The following is a 5,989-nucleotide window of genomic DNA, read 5'->3' as shown; positions in this document are numbered from 1 at the left end:
AGGTAGATGATGCAAGTCATCAAGTAGTCAGAAAAGAGACAGAAAGGTTGAACAGTGAAAATATAACACTCTGAATGGAGTGTTGCTGGCATTGAATGCCAGCCAGGGAGCACTGACTGGGCGTTCAATGCCCTAAATGGCAGCAAAGCTGGCGTTGAACGCCAACTATGGGCATAGCCCTGAGCATTTAAACGCCCATAAGGAGAGTAGTGAATTCAAATTTCCTAGCCTCTCAGGACCAGTAGGTCCCCCAAAATCTCCACCTACCCTACCTTCTTCTACCCTATCCTTCGCTATTGTTCATATTTGCTCGAGGACGAGCAAAACTCTTAAGTTTGGTGTTGCAAAAGCTTTGCTTTTTTTACTTCTACCACTCCTAAAGAGCTTTGAGGGAAGAAAAACAGAGACAAAGGAGTGACATTGAAGAGATTAAGCACTACACTGGATCCTCACGGAAGAGCACTATCCGCCACCATTAAAGGTGGATTCGTTCCCTTCATCTCCTTTTCTTTTGTATTTTTCTGTTTTCTTTTAGGTTGTGTTGTCTGTTCTTTGTTCTTGTTGCATGATCATTCATATTTATGTCTTAAGGCTATAAAATGTTCTATATATCTCTCACCTTGCTTAAAAAGAAAATTTTATTTGAAAAGAATTGAGAGAAACATGAATTTCAAGTTTATAATAAGAATAGTTCAATATCTTGATGTGGTGGCATTGCTTTTGTTTTCTGAATGTATGAATAAACAGTGCATATTTGAAGTTAGAATTCTAGAGTGTTGGCTCTTGAAAGAATGATGAAAAAGAAAAAGTATTATTGGTGATATGAAAAATCTAAATAAATTGATTCTTGAAGCAAGAAAAAGCAGCAAAAAGAAAAAGCATGTTGCAAAAGAAAAAATTTAATGCATGCAAAAAAGAAAGAAAAAAATGGCAATAAATAAATAAATAAATAAAGAGAAAAATTCATTACTACCCAAAAATGCAGGAAAAGGAGGGCAGATTGAAAAACCCAAGAACTCTTTAAACCAAAAGGCAAGGGTAAAAGGACCCAAGGGTTTGAGCATCAGTGGATAGGAGGGCCTACAGGAATAAAATCATGGCCTAACCGGCTCAACCAAGCTTTCCCTAACCATGTGCTTGTGGCGTGAAGGTGTCAACTGAAAAGCTTGAGACTGAGCGGTTAAAGTCGTGATCCAAAGCAAAAAGAGTGTGCTTAAGAACTCTGGACACCTCTATCTGGGGATTCTAGCAAAGCTGAATCACAATCTGAAAAGGTTTACCCAGTTAAAGTGTCTGTGGCATTTATGTATTCGATGGTAATATTGGAAAACAAAGTGCTTAAGGTCACGGCCAAGACTCTAAAAAAAACTGTGTTCAAGAATAAAAAGAACTGAACTACGAGAGTCAATAATATCATCTAGATTCTATGTTCCTAATGAGACCAACATTTCTGAGTTTCAATGGATAATGAGATGCCAAAACTATTTAGAAGCAAAAAGCTACTAAGTCCTGCTCATCTAATTGAAACTGAGCTTCACTGGAAACTCTGAGATTTATTGTATCTTAATTTTCTTTTTATCCCACTGTATTTTTAGTTGCTTGGGGACAAGCAACAGTTTAAGTTTGGTATTCTGATGAGTGGATATTTTATACACTTTTTGGCATCATTTTCATATAGTTTTTAGTATGTTTTGTTTAGTTTTCATTAAGTTTTTATAGGTTTTGGTGTTAAATTCATATTTTTGGATTCTACTTTGAGTTTTTGTGTTTTTATGCAATTTCAGGTATTTTCTGGCTGAAATTGAGGAGCTGGAGCAAAAGTCTGATTCAGAGATAGAGAAAGCACTGCAGATGCTGTTGATGAGCGAATTTTTGATGGTATAGAATTTCACAAATGAAATCTCATTGCTAGTATAGTTTCTAAACGAACAAAGAATCCTCTCATACAAAAATTTGGTTGTCACAAGTAACAAACCCCTAAAAATAATAATCAAAGTATTCAAACCTCAGGTCATCTCTAAAAGGAATTGCAGGAAAGTGTTCTTGTTATTGGTCATGAGATGTATATTTTGGGGTTTTAAATAAGGAACAAGAAAAGTAAATTGCAAGAATAAAACTAATAGCTAAGAAAGCTCTTGGCAAGGAATGAGAACTAGAAGTCCTATCCTCATTATCTTCCTTAATTGTGACATCAATTGTCCATTGATCCCACTTAGTCAACCTCTAGCTATGAAGGAAAGTCAAGTGGATAAATCAACTTGAATCCTCAAGTCCTAGCCAACTCCCAAGGAAAGACTAGAGTTAGTGGAATTCAAATCAACTAGCAGCTTTCAATTATCAATCAACAAAAGAGTTTGATAACTCAAGAGTCTCCAATTACTCAACCAAAGCCAAGAGGAGAAAAATCTACTCTATAATCCAACCAAGCATTTTATCAAACACTTGGAAGGCATAAAAGCAAAGCAAGATAGAATTGCAAGAAAAGTAAATCTACAACTACTAATTGCAAGGAAATTAACAACAACAATTCAAATCAACAATAAAGGAACATGAAACATAAATTGCATTAAAAGGAAAATAGAAGAAAGAAGAGTGCATCAACAACAAAGTAAACAATTACAAGAATAAAATGCTAAACTAGAGAAAGCAAAGGTAGAGGAACAAGAATTACAAAAGGAAAAGAAAATCAAGGCAAGAATTAAACCTAGATTTAAGAAATCCTAATCTAACCTAATCCTAATTCTAGAGAGAAGAGAGAGCTTTTCTCTCTAGAACTTAACTAAAGAATTCCCTCCAAAATTCAATTATGACTCCCCCCTCCCCTTTGACTTCTCTTAATTTCTGCATATAATAGGCTCAGAAATGAGTTGGATTTGGGCCTGGGAAGCCCAGAAATCGCCCCCAGCGGTTTCACATTAATGAAGTCATGTGCGAGCATCGATGCGTATGCGTGGGTCACGCGTACGCATCGCTTGGCAGTTTTTGCTTGCCACGCGTGCGCGTCATGTACGCATACGCGTCGCCATTCGACCTCATCTTCCACGCGTGCGCATCTGCTGTGCGTGTGCGTCGATGAATGCATCCCAAATCCTTGGTTTTCCATGATTTCTCCACTTTTCATGATTTTCTCTTCATTCCTTTGATCCATTCCTAGCCTTTTCGGCTTGAAATCACTCAACAAACACATCAAGGCATCTAATGGAATCAAAGGTGAATTAAAATTAACCAATTAAGGGCCTAAAAAGCATGTTTTCACTCTTAAGCACAAATTAGGGAGAATATATGAAACCATGCTATTTTAGTGAATAAATTTGGGAAAAGGGTGATAAAATCCCCTAAATTCAGTATAGAATGCACTACCAAATAGTGGTGCATCAGCTGTCCGGATCTGACCTCCTTGCATTTGGGAGAGCTTTTCTAGAGCTACAAAAGTCTCAATGGAGCGTTCTCAACGACTACAGAAAGCTTACTTCTAGTGCTTTCCAGCAATATATAATAGTCCATATTTTGCTCCAGATTAGAAGGCCCAAAGCTGGCGTTCAACGCCAGCCTCCTGCCCCATTCTAGGTGTCGGGCGCCCAAGGAGAAGAGACCAGCATCCAAACGTCCAAAGGGGACCCCCTAGCAAGCGTTCAACACCCTAGAAGCCTCATAGCACGTGCTTCTCATCAAAGCTCAGCTCAAGCACTCACCAAGTGGGCCCCAGAAGTAGATTTTAGCACTAAAAAGACTGTTGTACCCTTACTAGTCATTAGTTTAGTATTTAAAGTAGAAGATCACTCTTTGTTAAGGATCATCTATGATCTTCAGCCACTTTACACCATATTTTTGTTTTACACATTGTATTTTCTATCAGTATGAGTTTCTAAACGTCCTAGGTTGAGGGGAGGAGCCCTGCTGAGTTTTATGGATTAATAAAAGTATATTGTTTCTCTTTAATCTGTGTTTGATTCTCTATTCTAAGATGTATATTCGTTCTTCATCAATATGAATGCGTTGAACTGGCATAAGGTTATCACATTCTACATGGGTTCAGAGTGCGTCTTTCATCAGATAATGATGAACCACCAGCTTGATTATACATCTCTCAGACATCTAATCCACGACTTTGTTGGGGACTTCTCGAGATATCAGTTCAGCTAATTTGTGGGGAGATTAGTGTCTCCGTGGTAGAGGCTAGAACCCAAAGGCACAGCATCCTCTGATCCGGAAGATTCGACCTTGTCTGTGATGTTTTAAGTAGGATCATCAAGGAGAATGAACTGCAGGAGCCACCCTCAATCAGAATGCACCCGCACTAACCCTGAGGTTTAGATCTGGAGGAGTATTGGCGGTTGCTCAAACCAACGTCAATCATGTACAACCTGCCATAGAAGGAATCATTCACACTTGAAGAAGACATTAATACTAGAGTTAATCCAGAAGGACTAATCACGGGAATTTTGTATCTCTACATACTCCCTTCGGCAAGTATACCGAATTTTTTGTCAAGTAAAAACTCACAGTAGAGTGAGGTCGAATCTAGCAGGGATTGATTGGTTGAGCAACTTTAATTAGAGGAATGGTCTAGTTGAACTAAATAGAATTTCATTGAGATTTGCACTGGATTGAAACAAATTCAAGCTGACTCAGGAAAACTAAGACTAATGGTGATGTTCATAAAGTAAAAGAATAATTTAAAAACAGAACCAAGTATGACATCCATAGAAATGAAAAGCTTGAGAAGGAATTAGTCCATTCTCAAATGGAAAGATATGAGTCCAATATTTTCAAAAGAACAACAATTGCATAAATAATGTTTTATGCTAAATCCAATTCAATTTAAAATGAATTAGGTAAAGTTTGTCAAACGAAGATCAACTGGAATAAGGGCGAAAATCCCTTTCTTTCAAGAATTTTGAAAAATACTGATGACCGGAATTCACTCCCCATATAAAATGATGAATCCGTTCTTTTGGCAAGCGCACCAAAAATATCGTCAAGTAATAACCCACTAGGAGTGGGGTCGGATCCACAGAGATTGGTATATTTGAGCAATTGTAATCAATGGGTGAATTAGTCAAGCTGAGCAATATAGATTTTGATTGCAGAATTCTAAATGAACAGAAATGTAAATAACTTAAAAGTAAAGAGAGACAATAAAATACAAAAAAGTAAATGGTAAGAATGTAAAGTGCTGGAACATAAATGACTGAATTATAAATGGGAATGGGGAATAACAGAATGTAAAGAAAGCTATAAATAATATGGAACATAAGAATAGGGGAAATTCATTGGGATTAGGAGATGTTGCTCTTTTTGGATTAAATTCAACTGATCTCATCCTCAATCATGCAACTCATTAACCTCTTGGCAATCATGATTGATTGAACCCCAATCTTGATAATCAGCTAATTCCTTGGTCTAATTGCTCATGAATAGAGATATGCTTGGTCCCTGATTATACCACACATCCTCATAGATCCAAATAGTGGGTGGATTATATGTCACTATATCCAATTCCAAAACCCAGATCTACTCAATTGTGAGAGGGGATTTCAAGCATGATTTCTTGTTTCCTTTTCCAAGGTTCCCATTAAACCCATTTTGTATTCAACCTCTTTCCCAAGATGATTGACCACTAGCATGAAGAACGAAATTACTTCTAACAAATCAAAGAGAAGATGAAGAGAAGAAAAAATTCATTATCATTAATCCATCAAGTACAACAGAGTTTCCTTTCCCAACGAGAGGGAGTTTAGCTACTCATAGCTTAGAGAAAAGTACAAGAGATGGAAGAGATGAAGTGAAGTGTAAAAGTAAAACTAAAACTTGCCAATCCGAAAGCTAACTTCCCAACCCCTTCTTCAGTACTTCTAAGGGTTATTTATACTACTCCTATTACTAGAATTAAGAAAATACAAAAGAGAAAAGAAAATTACAGCTGGAGGGAAAAGGAAAACTCATAACTTATAACTTGTATATCGTCTATGATAACCCATTAGTCCTT

Source organism: Arachis hypogaea, chromosome 18 (assembly GCF_003086295.3).
Source record: "Arachis hypogaea cultivar Tifrunner chromosome 18, arahy.Tifrunner.gnm2.J5K5, whole genome shotgun sequence".
Lineage (NCBI taxonomy): Eukaryota > Viridiplantae > Streptophyta > Magnoliopsida > Fabales > Fabaceae > Arachis > Arachis hypogaea.
This window is presented reverse-complemented; position numbering follows the sequence as displayed.